The sequence below is a fragment of the Sturnus vulgaris genome, unplaced genomic scaffold (assembly GCF_052056855.1).
Source record: "Sturnus vulgaris isolate bStuVul1 unplaced genomic scaffold, bStuVul1.hap1 Scaffold_195, whole genome shotgun sequence".
Classification (NCBI taxonomy): Eukaryota; Metazoa; Chordata; class Aves; order Passeriformes; family Sturnidae; genus Sturnus; species Sturnus vulgaris.
The window spans coordinates 2,047,679-2,062,650 of record NW_028276170.1 but is presented as its reverse complement, the minus strand read 5'-3'; the positions used below and the strand labels follow the sequence as shown (position 1 = coordinate 2,062,650).

At 56.1% G+C, this 14,972-nt stretch overlaps 1 pseudogene; it reads right to left on the bottom strand.

The window, feature by feature from the left end:
* Nucleotides 1-14,972, bottom strand: part of LOC148217987 (uncharacterized) — a 125,062-nt pseudogene that overhangs the window by 63,486 nt on the left and 46,604 nt on the right.

Genomic DNA, 14,972 nt, shown 5'->3' with positions numbered 1-14,972 from the left:
TCCATCCCTTCCCATCTGGGACACAGCTGCCATCACCCCCAGCCCCTGCAGGTGCCGGGATCGTCACATCTGCCCCGTCCACCGGGAATCTGCCAGCGCTCACTGCCAGCGGTGACGGTGACTGCAGCACAGGGGAAAAGTGCCTGAGGCCCAGAAGGACTGGAACTGGGTTCCTGTTCTGCTTCTTGTTAATTCCAGAGTTGTTCTTCTGTTTGCCTTCTTAGATATACTAGTAAAGAACTGTCATTCCTGTCCCCATATCTTGGCCTGAGAGCCCCTTAATTTCAAAATTGTACTAATTCAGAGGGAGGGATTTACTTTCTCCATTTCAAGGGAAGGCCATGCTTTCCCTAGCACACACCTGTCTTTTATTCAAACCAGGAGTGATTTTGGCACCCAACGGTGGAACCTGTGGGCATTGAGTGGAAAGGCTGGAAAAGCAATAACAGTTCTTGAGTGACCTGATTTTGTGTTTTAGGTGGCACCATGTTGTCCAGCTTACCCTGGTTTGGGCTGCACGTGGTCACAGCTACATCTCTCCCATTTGCAGGCCCTTATTTGAACATGGGTCCTATCACTAAGGCTACTGTGACTATTATCCAGTTCATTTTGTGGGTTGATAAGGTGAGGAATTCATGGATTTTTAACTTCCTCTGGAAGATGGCAACGTGGATTCAGAGCTATTGCAGTCTTAACTGTGTGTTTTTGGGGTTTAATTCAATAATGGTACTTACTGTGAGGAAGTGACAGCAGGGGAAATTTTCTCCCTTCCCTTCATCCAGTTCACTGTTTAGGTCCACCCCACCAGTTTTCAAAGGCTTCAAAGGCTTCAAATCTTCTCTAAATGCTAATGCATTTACAGTGGCTGGTGTTGCTGATATGCCTGTTAAACCTGTTCTATTTAACATTCAGAGATAAGGGGAGATTGATTTGGATAACAACCCTGATACCTACCCCAGGAAATTGGGATGCTGCTGGAGAGACTGACCCTGCCCCACAGCCCACTTCAGAAATGAAACACCCGGATTGGGTGGGAGTTTTAGTGAAGGAGATGTGTGAGATGGGCCAGATGCTGAAGGAGTACCTTTCCCCAGCTGGTGAGAAACTCCCCCTGCCTTCAAGAGGGAGAGTCTGATGGTGCAGCAGTGGAACCCACAGACATTACATCTGTCCAGGTTCCAGCTGAACTGCAAGGGCACTCACAGCCAGCAATAGTCAGCCCTGTGGAAACAAAGAAGTCTAAGATGAAAACAAGGCACCTAGATAATAAGGATAAGAAAGGAGGGCCCTCACAACCAGCAGGGGAGCCAGAGGTTGAGATCATCACCAAGTCCCTGTCATACAAAAGTCTCCATACTCTGCAAAAAGACATTGAGTGACGAGGCCTTGAGGCTTTTACCACCTGGTAACTGCAGGTCTGGGACCTTATGGGTACAGGTGTGCAACTGGATGGTTCTGAGGCAAGGAATTTGGGACCCTTGACCCAGGACTCAGGTGTGGATCAGGTATTTGTAAGGGAGCCAGGCCTCCTTTCCCTCTGGGAGTGGCTTTTAATGAGTGTGAGAGAGAGGTTTGTCCACAGAGAGAGAATGCAGGAGCACCACCATAGAATGTGCTGGAAGACCCTTGAGGAAGGGATCCAAGAGCTGAGAGAAGTGGCAGTGCTGGAGGTGCTCTTTGGGAGGGATGGACAGCATGACAATGACCCTGACAAGGTCAGGTGCACAGGGCAGATGTTGTGGAATCTGGCAGACCTGGGGCCATCTCAATACACCACCTTCATTGCAACAATTAATGCTGATAATAACAGAGACAGTGGGTTCTGTTGCTAACAAGCTTAGAAATTTTGGGAGTATGATCAATGGCCCGGTGCAGGCTCATGTCTCTGCTGTAATTGTGAGCCTCCAAGAGGAGATGAGGGAGATGAGGGAGATGAGGGGGGAGACGAGGAGGAACAGTTCCCAAGCAGCACCAGTGCGAGTCACAGACCCCAAAGTTAGAGTACACTCTGAGTATTTTATTGATAACTTACATCTTGCACATCGTGACAGTAAACTGTGTTAATCAGACTCTTTCATATCACGAGCTCCTGGAACACATTTTCAAGCCCTTCCAGCTGTTTCTGTCTTGCATCACAAAATTGGCAGGTGTTTTGCCCTTTAAAAAGGACTTGTTACATGCATTATTATCCAAGGGGTCGCTTTCAAAGGCCGACAAAAGCCCCATGAACAAACAGCAACCAGCCAAACAACATATTAAAAACAAGTACTTTATTTTTAACTCTTGCTTTTAATATTTTCCAAGCTGGCCTCCTCTTCCACTGCAGATTTCTTTGAACAGAAAAACTTCCTTGCCAGAGGATGTGACTTAACAAGGCAAACAGAACTTACACACAATTGATATATTAAAGCTAAACATTCAGAGTCCCATTTCACAATCATCATCATTTATTTTCTGTTCATTTTGTATTCAGAAGGGTGAGAACTGTATCTCAGATCCCCTGGCTAGTTTGGTGCCATAGCCACTGATTAACTGTCCTTTCTAATTATCTGTACTTTCTAATGATCTGATTTTTATTTTTTATCTGGATTTGTGGGCGATTTTGTATGGGTTTTGATTTTTTCTTGGTGGTTGTTTTGTTTGCCTGTTTTGTTGGGTCACAGTTTTAGTTTTGTTATTTGGTTGGGGTTTTCTCCAGTTACCAGTAGGAATCAGCTTGTGATTTGGATTGTAAAGTTTTGAAGACAGGTGTTGCACATAAAGGTTGTTTTTGTTTTTAAAGTCATCTCACACACAGCTCTGCAAGGCCCTGTGACTTTGAGGACTGTGAGCTCTAACAAATTGTGCATGAATAGGAAACTTGTAGTTCCCATCTGCATTACACACAGCAAAATGTAAAGTGTTTGGAATGGAATCAATTCTAACCTTTTTTTTGCCTTTTTTTTTTTTTTTTGGCTGCCATGCCATAAATTGTGTCAGATTCATCAATGAACTCGGATCTTCCAGGATGGAGTGTGCAAGGATAATCCCTTAGCTCCTGTGTGGAGCTGGTGTGCACCAGGCCAGACACAGCACTGTCACCCATAGCCAGCCTCTGTCTGCACAGAGAGCAGGGAGCTGCAGCTCTGAGGAACTCAGGGCTTAGTGAGCAAACACACCAAACCCCTCATTTAGATCAGTTACTTTACTGGACTATTTGTTGCTATGTATTCAGTATATATTTATTTATAGTATTTGCTGCTGGTATATTTTTATATCCCCACCCAAAGCTGAAAAAAAAGAACCCTGGCAGTTTGCTTTAGCTGTGAAGTCAAGAGACTCATTTCAACAGGTTCCAGCTTTGCTCCCTGTTTGAATTCAAAGCAAGCAAAAACCTCTTCTGTTGGTCACATCAAACCAACATAAGTCTGTGAAAGACAGAAGAGTGTAAAAATTAGTTCATTTTCTAGTACTTAAAGTCTTCTAATTCAACCTTGGGATAATTATGCCATCATTCACTAGATTAAATAACTGGTAAAAGCAATAGAAAAGAAATTTTTTTAAAGCTAGGTTTTAAAAAAGTGGATTAATTTCATAAACAAAACCATGTAGTAAAAATACAGTAATTTAAACTTCTCAAAGCCCTTTGATAATGGAGCCCTGCACCCCAGTCATGTGCAGTGCAGCCTCAACTGTCCCTTTGAGCCCAGAGCTGCCAAGGGTCAGGGCTGGGATAAGTCTTCACCCAAAAGTGAATCCAAAATCAGTCGAGAACAGGGCTCACACACAGAGCAAAGTCTCAAGGCCAAAGCCAAACCTCCATCGGGTTGGATTTGTTTAAACACTCAATTGTAGAAAATTTGCTCATCCTGTAACATCATTATTACCATGAAACTTTACATGAGCTGCTAAATAACCACATTCCCATCCTGAAATGCATTCCCAAATATTGTTGTGAACTTGCTCTGCCTCTGCCGCTGCTCCTGGGGCTGCTCTTGGCAGCCTCAGTGGGAGCCAGCACTGGCTGCAGCCCCAGCGGGCTCCCCAGGACAAGGCCCAGCAATTAAGAGGCCAATTAAAGCACTGGGCAGCAGCAGAACCCTTATCAGAGTTATTGGGACAACAGGGACTTGCCACAGCTCCACAGCAGCATGACCATGAGCCAGGCTACCAATGCAATGAGCAGAGTTTTAATAAAACTGCAGAGAAAAATCAGCAACTTACCGTCCTATCTGATAGAGCTTCCGAATGCCAAAATAGCAGCAGAGCAGGACAAGTGGCACAGTGAACATTGTCACTACTGTGCCGATCATGCAGGTCCAGCGCACATCCTGGGGGCAGACAATTCTTGGAAGGCGCTCTGGATCCTGAGCATCTATTCCTGTTTCAGGGATAACATCTGTGGGAGCAATGGGGAGCGTGAGCCCGTGCTGGGCTCCACTGCTGAGCTGGCAGCTCGCTGCATACGGCCAGGACGTTCTCTGTTTGCCCCAGAGCTGGGGCCTGCAGGCACCTTGGCACCCCTTGGCACAGGCTGTGCCACCCAACAAAGCCCAGGAGGCCGGGAGGAGAGCCTGGGGCCAGCGCAGCTGCTTGGGCAGTCGCTGCTTCCAGGGAGCCGCGCCCAACCCATCCCTGAGCAGCCACTGCCAGCCCCGACCCTCCCTGCCCCGTGACAGCTCCCCCAGCCCAAGGGGACAGAGCCAGGCCTTGTCAGGACACACTGGAGCCCTGCTCTCCCCCTCTGCTCTTTCCCCACCATGGTCACCCCTTGCAGCCCCTCCCAGGTTTCGGGCGGTGTCTCCCACGGAGGGATCCCAGCAGGATTGCTCAGCCTGGCTGAGCCTGGCACAGCAATCACCTTCTGTGGCTCTGCCTGGCATCTCCTCCCTTTGTGTACCAGGGGCTGGCACGGAGCCATTGCTTCCTCCAGGAAGCGCTGCCTTCACCAAGGCCTTTTGGTCCACCTCTGGAGAAAGGAAGAGGCACAGCTGGATCAGATGGAACCATTCCCCATTGGGGAGGGGGCATCTTCAGTAAGTAATATTTGTCAAAGACATGGATAAGGATGAGGAAAAGGCCCAGGCTCTTGGGGTTGCCACGGGGCCCTCCCTCCTCCAAACAGCCACCCCTCCTGATCTACCCTGAGACCAGGAAATTTCAGGGGATCTCAGGGTGTGCATGGCCTGTGGGGCACTTTGGGATCCCTGTCAGATGATGCCAAAGGCCTTCCTGCAGAGGGTCGGGAGAAGCTGCAGCCAGGCCAGGCTGGGAAACAGCCCTGCAGGCTGTGACAGCAGCAGTGGGACAGCGAGGCTGCCATGGATCCCTTCCCGCTGTGCCGGGCACAGCGTGTCCAGATGTGCAGAGAAAGCCCCCGGCTGCTGAGTGTCAGGAGAAGGCTGAGGGAAATGCACCCACCACGGCGTCTCTGCAGATCACTCAGCATCTGGTCCAGCAGTTTGGCTGCCTCCAGGGATTTCTTGTTTCCTGTTTCTTGGGCCTTGCCTGTTGGTAGATCTTAGAGCAAAGTAATTCAACATCATGTGGATGGATTCCACAAAAGCAGTGCTCAGCTTGTGGGGTCAGCAGGTACACACTACTCACTCCTGCTATGGGAATTGGATTTGGACACAGCATCCAGCCCTGGAGCTGCCAAAGTGCTCCGTGCAGACACACCTGTAACTCAACAGCCACAGAAGCTTCTGTCACCTGGTTTCTGCCAGGTTGTCAATGATTGTGCTGTGAGGGGAAGTTAAGAACTTACCTGCAGAAGCTCCCAAGAGTTCCAAATCTTCCATCCAACTTCCTTGAGAAGCCTTCCCAGGAACCTCACCTAGAAGGGAGCACAGATCAGAAGCATTTCCATGGTGTGCTGGGATCCCCTTCTTCCTTAGGGAACTGGGCAGTGCAAGGAAGGGAAATGCAACCACCACGGCGTCTCTCCAGATCACTTAGCATCTGGTCCAGATGTTTGGCTGCCTCCAGAGATTTCTGGTCTCCTGTGTCTTGCCTCTTGGCTTTTGGAAGACTTTAGAGCAAAATAGTTGCACTTCAAGTGTATGCATAGGGTGAGGCTGTGGGAGCCAGATGTGAATGGACATGGCCAAAGCTGCAGAGGGGCCTGGGGGGCTCTGGGCTGGCTCTGGTCACTCTGCACACTCTTTCCATGCCCTGTTCAACATCCCTGGAGGGGATATCAGGGCAGCCCACGGCCACTCTGGCTCTCTCCCTCCCACTGAGGAAAACCTCCCTAAAGCCCTATGGAAAACCATCCCCAACGCTTCCTGGGGAGAAGGGAGCGCTGTCCCAGGAAAGGGGAGCCAGGCCCCCAGCTCACCTGCTCCCTGTGCTCTCCACGGAGCTGCCTGGGCAGCCCTGGCAGGCAGGGCCAGTGCCAGGAGGAGCAGGAGGAAGAGGCGCAGAGCCAGGGCCATGGTGCCTTGCCCTGTGCCAGTCCTGCAGCTCTTGCTGCCCCCGCTGTCCTGACACCACTGTCCCAATGTCAGCACCACTGCCGCCGCCGCTGCTGCCGCAGCAGTTGTGCTCAAGGCCTGACTGCTTGGTGCCTGTGGTGCTGTGCAACCACGGAGCTCTGGCACCTCTGCGACCTCAGAGCCTGCTGTGACCTCATGTCCAGCGTGGAATTTTGTGGGGAGTGGGATCTATGTTCTTTGGGAGGGAGCTCATCCTGCCCAGCAGCTCTGTCCAAGGGCTGTGACACAGTCCCAGCCCAGCTGATCTCACAGCCTGGGGGATGAAGGGATGGAGAGCAGCTCTGCCGGGAAGGGCTTGTGGGTGCTGCTAGATGAGAGGCTGGACATGAGCCAGCAATGACACATCCAAAGGAGTGAATGTTGAAGGAGGTAATTCCACCCCTCTGGTCTGATGAGACCCCACCTGGAGTACTGCATCCAGCTCTGGGTCCCAACACAGGAAGGACATGGTCCCGTTGGAGCTAGTCCAGAGGAGGCACAAAATGATCTGAGGGCTGGAGCCTCTCTGCTTTGGAAACAGGCTGGGAAGCTGGGGGTGTTCATGCTGGAAGAGAGAAGGCTCCAGGGAGACCTGATTGCTACCTTTCAGTACCTTAAGGGGACTTGTAAAAAAGATGGGACAGAATTTTTAGTGGGGTCTGCCTTCTCTGGGCAGGCCTTGGCGGCACCGCAGCCCTTCATGGCCTCCCACTGTCCCGTGCCCTCCACGCCTCCCCCAGGCCTGCCTGGCTGCTGAAGGAGCTCCAGAGGAGCCCCATCAAGAGGCACCTCAGAGCCCTCAGCAATCCAGCCAGCAACACACGGGCAGGACACAGATGGCGCTTCCAGGCTGGCAGAGGGGTGCTGGCCATCTCCAGGGACCGGTCTCTCAGGGATCCCCGCCGCAGCTCCGGCCTCTGCCCGCCCGCTCTGTCAGAAGCCTTAAGGCTTCCACAGAACCACCAAAGGCCAAGGGCCTTTTGGCCACTTTCCCTTCCACACCGCACGCTTGGCCAACTTGCCGAGCACAAGCACCCTTTTTGCCCTCTTCCCCATTGGCCTGAAGACTCTGGGCACCAAAAGAAAGCTCCTGGACCTCTGTGTATGACAACAGCAATTTACTAATCCTACACTGGGGTGAAAGAAAGTGCTTGCAGTGCAGAGGTGTTCCCTGCAGGCTCAGGTGGCCCCAGCAGACGCAGCCTCCCGGATCAGTTCTCCACAGTGCTCACGCAGGACAACCAGCCCCTGCGACACAGGGAAGGCCGTGACTTCCAGAGCCGGTGGAATCCATCTCGCATCTGCTGGAGTCGGGAGGAGGGACTGCTCTGTACAACTCTGTTGATGTACAGAGTCTGAAGAGCCAGGCATGAGATGGCAGGGCTGGTGTCATCTGTCATGTCCTGAAGGGCTGCAAGAGAGAGGAACAGAGCCACAGTCAGAGCCTGCATCTGCAGGGACCTGGGGAGACCCTCCTGCCCCATCCATCCCACACGGCAGCTCTTGCCATAGCCTGGAGGAAGCAGGAGACAGCAAGGATCAGCTGGAAGGCGCTGGCCACGAATGTCCCTCCCGCAGGCCCCTGGAAGGTCTCTGTGCTCTGCCCACGCCGCCCCTCGTGCGCGCAGGGAGCAGAGCCCTCCCAGCCGGGGCAGGGAACGCAGCTGCCAGCGCCAGCCCCCGCTGACAGCCCGCTGGCCTCACTCACCCCTGCACATGAGCTGCAACTCTCGCTGCTGCTCTCTCAGGAACCGCCCGGCCATCCCTGCCAACACAGAGCCTGTCACGGCCCCGGCCGCACAGCTGCCCCGCAGCGGCGCTGCCAGCCCTGCGGCCACAGCAGCGCCTTCCCCTGCCGGGCTCAGGCCCGGCCCTCGCCGCATCCTGACGCCCAAGGACACGGCTGCGAGAGGGCGGCAGCGGCGCCGAGGGCAGGCGGGGCTCCAGAGCCCCGGCCCGGATGGCGCTGCCGGGGCAGCAGGCGGGGCTGGGGCCGAGCTGCGGCGGGGCGGGGAGGGAGCCGGGCTTGTGGCTCACCAAGAAACCTGACGGCCGCCTCTCGCAGGGGCTCCTGTGGGCTCCGCAGGTACGGCAGCGCCTGGCGCAGCAGCTCGGCCGCTCGGCTCCTGTCCTGTGCCAGCTGGAGAGAGCGGCAGGGCACGGAGGGAAGGGTTGGCGCGGGCTCTGTCCCTTGGCCCCGGCCTGCCCTGCCCGCACAGCCCTGAGCGGGGCAGAGGGCCCGGCAAGGCGCGGGCTTGATGGAGCTCGGGGCTCCATCAGCTCCGGCCCTGGGGCCAGAGGAGCCTGGAGAAGAGCCCGCGTGGGCAGCCCAGGGAAGGGGGAGCAGCGTTCTTACCAAGCACTCGCCAAACCTCCACATCTGATCCGCCATCAGCAGGTGCTCAAGATCGCTCCTCTTCAGGAAGGTTAGTGCAGAAAGCAGCGTTTCACAAGAGGCCTGCAGAGCAGCAGAGACCCAGAGATGGCACCGCAGCCCAGGGCACAGGACCTGCCTCCCTGTGCCAAGGCCAGGAGGAGGCTGGAGCCCATGAGGTGCCCGGGTGCAGGGAGACAGCTGAGCCCCCTGCCAGGAGGACAGCAGCGCCCAGGAGTCCTCACCTCTGCCACACGCATGTTCTCATGGTGGCAGTTGAAGAAGAGTGGCAGCAGGCTCTTGCTCACAAGCATCTTGAGGGGTTTTTTACCCTTGGCCGCTACCAACCTCATCACCTCTTGGAAGAGGCGAATGGAGAGCAGCTGCACATGGCGGTTGTCCTGTTGGAAAGGAAGCAAAAGCCCTCCTCATCAGCTGCTCCAGGCCCCTCTGTGCACAGGCCCAAAAATCCACGGGGCACCACACCTGGGGGCAGCACCCAGTGGCCGTGGCTGGGGGCACAGAGCCTTACGTTGTCCAGCAGTGGCCAGAGCGCGCCAGCCAGCCGCAGGGCGATGGGGCTGGGTATTGTGAGGTGTCTGTGCGAGAGCAGAAAGCTGAGCACCGCGACGGTCATCTCAACGATGTCTTCATCTGCATCCCACAACAGGTCCACAAGGCTTTCTGTCCGGCTGTACATTCTAATGTTCTGCATGGAAGACAAGGCAGGGCAAGCCCACGCTGCTGCTGCTGCCGTGGAGCCCAGGGGCCGAAGGCCTGTCCTGAAGCACTCGGGCAGCTGAACAGCAACGCAGGAGAGCTGGGAGCAGCTGCCACAGCTCCCAAAGCCCAGCCAAGCCCAAGGGGCTGCTTTCCCCAGCCCCACGCTGCCAGCACAGCTTCAGCCGCTGCTGTCTTCTCACCATCGAGGGGTCCTTGCTGAGCTGCACGAGGCCTCTGAGCACCAGGTGACGCATCTCCCTGGACGTGCTCTGCAGGCGCCTTGCCATGATCTCCAGGAGGCTGTCACCCCATTCATTGATGTCCAGGAAGTCCAGGACCTGAAAGGCACAAAGCAGTGACCTGGGTGCCCAGCTGGCAGGAGCTCAGAACTGCACAGGCAGGGCTGAGCCAAGGCAGCAGCACAGGGCACGGGCACCGTCCCAGGCAGCTGCGGCTGTGAGAGGGCAGAGAGGTGGGAGGCAGCTCAGCTGTGCTGCCCATGGGGCTCACCTCCACAAGGAACGCCATGGCAGGCAGCTGCCAGTCTGAAATGTCTTGGCTGAGGAGCTCCAAGAGGCAGGAGATGAAGCTGCAGCACCAGATCATGGAGACACAGCGCATCTCCCTGGTGGGGGGAAAAGGCATCATTGCCCCTGAGCCGGGAGGGCAAAGCTCTCCCAGGAGTGACCCACAGAGCTCTGGTCTTTTCCCAAGCCCCCCGTGGGCTCTTTGGGAGGCGGCTGTTCCCGGGCACCCTCCTGTGCCAGCCTTTTCCAGTCTGCTCGTCCGTCTCTTTGTGACAAAGCCCTCTCACCCCTGCCCATGGGAACTGTGTGGGGCACCCTGGGCACAAGTGCCGGGGGCAGCAGGGAGAAGGGGGTCTCACCTGGCCAGGAGTCCCACTGCATAGTGGTGGGTGTCAGTACAGAGCAGCGTGTCCCAGCCAGCCTTGCCTTCCATGGCTACCACAACATGCTCACACTGCACTCGGCAGAGCAGGACCTTCAGGGTCTGCACCGCAAACCTGTGTGCAGAGCAAAGCCCAGGTGATGCTGGCAGCCCTGGCTCCTGCCTTGGAAGGGATGGGGAGACTGGGAGGACTGGGATGGAGCACCTTTGGGGGTTGGTGGCAAGGCCCAGTTGCTCCTGGCACCCCTTCCAGAAGGTATCAACCTCCTCTGGCGTATCCAGTGCGCTGATGTAAACTTGGAAGAGCAGACACAGAAAGAGACGGGGAAAATACTCCAGCACTATAGGTGGGCACCAGGTCAGGTTGAAGACCCTCCACAGTGTCACGGTTGCCTGCAAAAAATGAACCACCCAGAGACAACACTCAGTGCCAGGACATCCGTGTGGCAGAGCCTGAGCATGCCAGGGAGAGGCCGGGGGAGACACCTCGGGGTCACCCAGCCTGGTGCCCCTGAACCTTGCCCCTAAGGCAGGTTTCAGCGCAGTGCCTGAGGCAGAGAGATGCAGCTGGGGGGAGGACAGAGAGCTAGCTGCTGGAGAGGTGGCCTAGGGGCAAGCCAAGGTCAGTTGCAGGAACTCACAGCCAGGGCAAAGACTCCTGTGCTGTCCCCATCGGGGGTGTACACACTGTCCACTGGCCAGGCGTTCAGCACATTGAGGAGTATCTGCAGCGCCGGCTCCGCAGTCCCAGTGGAGGACATGATCACTCCCCACATGGCCGTAGCAGCTCTGTGGGGTCAGAGCTCTGTGTCAGGGGGTTCTGGGCCACAGCACTGTGGCCTGGGCTGCTGCAGGGGCCCGCGCTGGCCGTCAGCCCTGCCTCTGCCCACCGGCCCTCGCTGGCAGCACCCAGCCAGCCCACGGGGGTGCAGGCATCTTGAGGGGCAGGGAGGGAGCGTGGCAGCACGCTCAGGGGCTGACATGGCAGCACTGGCAAACGGAGGAGCCAGAGGCTCCTGGAACTGTCCCCCTGTCTGGCAGTCACCAGGGACAGGCTCTACAGGGTAACGGGCCAGGGTAACCCTCAAGGCAGGTGGGGCTGCCGTACCTGTCACCCGATGGGGCCCAGCGCAAGAGAGTCATCAGCACATCGCAGGGGTATTCCCTGGTCAGCTCCAGAAGGGCCTTGTCCAGCCTGTGCCCAGCAGACTCATTGGCCGTGAGCCACTTGTGGATGTACCTCACCATGGCTGGCACCTGCAGAAGGCCCGGGGAGACTTGGACACCTGCCCGAGCAGCAGGTTCCCCAGCTTCCCCTGAGAAGTGCTGCCCTTCCCACCCTATTGGTCTGGGCCTCAAAGACTGAAGGAACCCAGCAGAGCTGGCTTGAGGCACCACACAAATCCTGGCCACAGGCTGCTTACTTGCTTTGGATTGGAGACACCCTTCTCCACAAGCAAATCCAGCATGGCAGCCCCGGTCTCAGCAGTGAAGAGGGGAAAGTTTGCCAAGAGCCCAGTGCCCACACCGGTGGTCTCTTCCCGCCAAATGCACATGATGAATTCATAGATCATCTGCAGGAGAAGGGCAGGAAGAGATTGAGAATCCATGGAGTGCTCCAAGCACGGTGCTGGGCTGAGCAGTGCCAGCAGGCCCAGCCCAGGTGGGGATGGCTGCAGTACCTGCGCTGTTCTGCGGAAGCGGCCACGGGCAGGGTCCTGCTCTTGTGTCGGGTCCATGGCGGCACCTGGCAAAGAGCGAGCGCAGCCAGGGCTGAGGGGCTGTGGGAGAGGCCGGAGAACACAGCCCAGCCCTGCATTCCCAGGCAGGGACAGCCCTGGGATGCTCCAGGGATGGGGGGTGGCTGCCTGGGGGTTCAGCCCCAGCTCCTCTTCTGTCCTATCCATGGGCATGTGGGACGGGATGGGATGGGATGGGATGGGATGGGATGGGATGGGATGGGATGGGATGGGATGGGATGGGGCTAAGCTGGCCGCAGGCACCAGCCCTGTGGCCCAGCTCTGCTACTCACCCTCCTGCAGCAGCTGGATCTGCTCCAGCTCTTCAGGCTGCTGTGCTGAGGGAGCTGCAGCCTCCTCCTCCTCCTTCACCCAGGCCAGCTTGGGCACTCTGGGTGGTGTCTGCTCCATGTCACTGTTTGGAGTTGGGACTGCTTGCAGGAGAGATGTCTCGGAAAAGCTCCAGATGAGCAAGTGCTGCAGTTGTGCCTTGTAGGCAGCTGCAAAAGAGAAGCCTTGGGAAGGCTACAGGACACCGTGTCCTGCAGTCTGTCCTCGAGGTCACCTGCAGAGGAAACGCTTTGGAAAAGCTCCGGGTCAGTAGGGAACAAGCTGGCTGTGTGGGGGCGCCTCACAGCACCGCTCTCTCCGTCCTGTCCCGACGAGTGCACCGAGCACTGTGGTGTGGCCGTGTCGCCGCCAGCACCTATGTCACGATGTGTCACAAAGGGTCACCCTTGTACGGTCTGTCCCTTTCCTATTGCACGGTGACCACGGTGCACTGTGTCACAAAGAGCCCTAGGACACACCTCCACGTGCCCTGGGGACACCCCCACCCACCCCACCGCCAAAGTGGCCCAGCTTGCAAGGAAGACGTTCCCCCAAGGTTCGAGGACAGCCCAACAGGAATTTTAGGAATGGCTCAAACAACAAGCAGATGCTCCTCTGCTCTGCCTGCTCAGGGCAGCAGAAGGAGCCCCCACGGTTGCCGATGCAGCTGCAGCAGGAAGGGCATCGGGGCCTTCCACAGCAGCTGCCGGGGCCTCTTTGGGACAAGACCCGGTGCTGGGTGGCCGTCACACACACAGGAGTGTGACACAGACACGGGACATAAGGCCCAGGGCACGAATGCTGCTCTGAGTCCTGGGAGCAGTGAAATCAGCAGGTGTGGCAGAGTCCCTGCCAAAGGAGACCTGCCGCCCCCAAGGCCTGCCAATGCTGGTGCCTGCTCCTGCCACAGAGACCTGTGTCCCCTGGGGACTTCTCTGCCAGAGGACAGCCAAAGCCCACGTGCATTGGTGTGTGTGCTCCTTTCTGCAGGCGGCTGTTGGCAGGAGCACCTGGTGGCAACACTTGGTCTCTGTCAGAAGCTGTTACTCCTTCCTGGAATGATTTTTGCTTGGAAGTGATTATGTGCAGTGTGCACGCATCTCCCCAGCCCATCACTGCCTCACACACGAGGTGACCACCAAGCCACTCTCCGGCCATCTGACCCGCAGCTGAGCCCTTCCCAGAGTGCCCGCACCCGCAGGGAGCGCAGGGCTGGATTTGGCCGCCAGAGAGTTGGTGACCCTCGTGAGATCCTCGGTGCATTTAGTTCCTACAGGAGTGTGGGGACCGCTGGGAAATGATCTGCATGCCTTGTTAATTGGATGTTCTTCCACCGCTAGCCTGGGGCAGGATCTCTCCCGGTCCTCCTCTCAACTCCCGGGCCTCTCCTCAGCCAATCAGAGAAGGCACCAAAATAATTGAGCCAATCAGAGCGCGCGGCGCTGATGACTCCTCAGGCAGTCCCAGAGCGCCCAGAGCTCCTCACCTGGACTCCACCCGCGCCCCGCCCCCAGCGCCCCCCCCCCAGGAGAATTTGGGGAGGGGGAAATTGCGTTTTATCTTCTTTTTTGTTCTTCCAGAGTCAGGATTAAATGCTCTAGAGACGGAATTTCGTGTTCGGACTCAGATATTTATTAATTCTTCTCGATATTACAGTGAGTTCTACAGCACTTCTACCTAACAGGCCAAAAATGGACACATATCTCTCTCTCTCTCTCTACAAGGCCTTTTAAGGGTCATTCTCTCTAATTAAGAACAGTCAGCTGAATTCTTTTTACTTTTAACCCAACAACCAATCACCTGTGACCTGCAATGTGGAATTTTCTATCCAATGACAAAAGTAACACCTAGACCCGTGAAGAAGGTGAAAAAGAAAGAAAACTCCACCTTAAAATCTCCATCTTGTTTTATATATATTAATATATTCTAAAACCACAAATTCTAAATTTTCCACCATGGGACATTGCATACTCCTATTCAAACTACACACCAGTGATCCCAGTTCTATCACACAATTCTGGAAAGCTTCTTCCTGGCCTCTGGAAAAAAGCAGTGTTTTCCTGGAGGTCAATGCCTGTCAGCACAGAAAGCCCAAACCCCTCAGTTTCCAGGGTTCCAACAGGGGGGAGGTGTCAGACCCTGCCCGGCGCTGGCCATGGGGCGTGTGGCGGGGGCCCGGAGCTCTTGGCTACTGTGGGCTGCTGGGGGGCTGCTGGGGGGACACCCCCGGACCTGTGTCCTGCACACACAGCGCTGTTCCAGGAGATGGTTTAGTCCGAGTGTCACTTCATTCACGGCACCGACCGGCTGAGGTTCGTGGAGAGGAACATCTCCGAGCGGGAGCAGTTCCTGCACTTGGGCAGCGATGTGGGGCTGCACGTGGGGACACCTCCTTTGGGGACAAGGCTGCCAGGCACTGGAACAGCGACCCGCAATGGATGG